A 1196-nucleotide genomic window follows, 5' to 3' on the forward strand; every position below is an offset into this window, starting at 1 on the left:
ACACATTATATAGGCTACACTAATGTGACTTTTAGGCAGTTCGTTTAACTATTATACGTGATGTACGGTTATATGGAGGTGGTTAATGAAAATGTTCCAAAACGCGACATTAATTTCTTGACGACCTAATATAAACATACCCCCATCTATGCGTTCTGCCCCCAAGTGGCACAGCGGTATGTCTGCGGACTTATATCCCTAGAAACCGGGTTTCGATACCCATGGTGGGCAGAATACAGATAGCTCTTTGTGCTTAATAACAAACAACAACAACGATGCGCTCTTAATATGATTTATGAAAAAAATATTTCATTTATAATACTATCTGAGAATACATAATAAAAATAACATGATTGTAAAACAAACAGATGAAAGGACATTCATAAATCGTACCTTGACAACACTAAGGTATCATTTGTTATATCTGAGGTTTAGGAGGCCAGTTTCCTCTTCACGTTAAGAATTGTTATACTCGAGTATGTTACGAAAAAAAGTATTAAGTATTTTTTTAAAGGCGCCCAGGAAACAAAAATTATTTCCTTTAAAAACGACGTTTCCATTTGCTGATCGTCAGGTTTAACGAAAGCAGTTGCTCGAATCGTTGTTAAATAAAATACCAATTTTTCTTTTCTGGACGTTTTAGAAAAAAAGTGTGTGTAATAACGCGAATTTTTTCGAATTAATATTTTACACATTGTATTGCGAAATTGAGGGTTATTTCAACTGTAGAGTCAATGTCGTAAGTATTAGAACTGGTGAAGTTCTACGAGTATTAAACCAATTTTAGATAATGTGGACAGTTCAAATAAAACGGATTCTAACAGGTTAGTCTTTGAGAAGTAAATGGATGCAGCTTACATATCCTTACATTACTCTTTGACATTACTCCATTGCGCAGCTCCAGAATTAATAGCCAACTTTAAATTCACTAACAAATTCCTATAGGGGAAGGTTTTGAGATGGGCCCTTGTTAATTATAAATGTCATTCTCATTAAAACTAAGATTGGCCATAGAAATTCTTTAGGTATTGATAAAACTCGTTCTTATAGTTAGGAGCTCATTTACCAAAGGGTTTGATAAAACGGCCCCACAAGATGGGTTAAAATGGTCTCCATCTCTGTCATAGCAATTTCAACTTAAAATATATACTATATTTAGGAAGTGCATTTAAATCACTTAAATCATCATTTAAATA

Source organism: Limulus polyphemus, unplaced genomic scaffold, assembly GCF_000517525.1.
Source record: "Limulus polyphemus unplaced genomic scaffold, Limulus_polyphemus-2.1.2 Scaffold491, whole genome shotgun sequence".
Classification (NCBI taxonomy): Eukaryota; Metazoa; Arthropoda; class Merostomata; order Xiphosura; family Limulidae; genus Limulus; species Limulus polyphemus.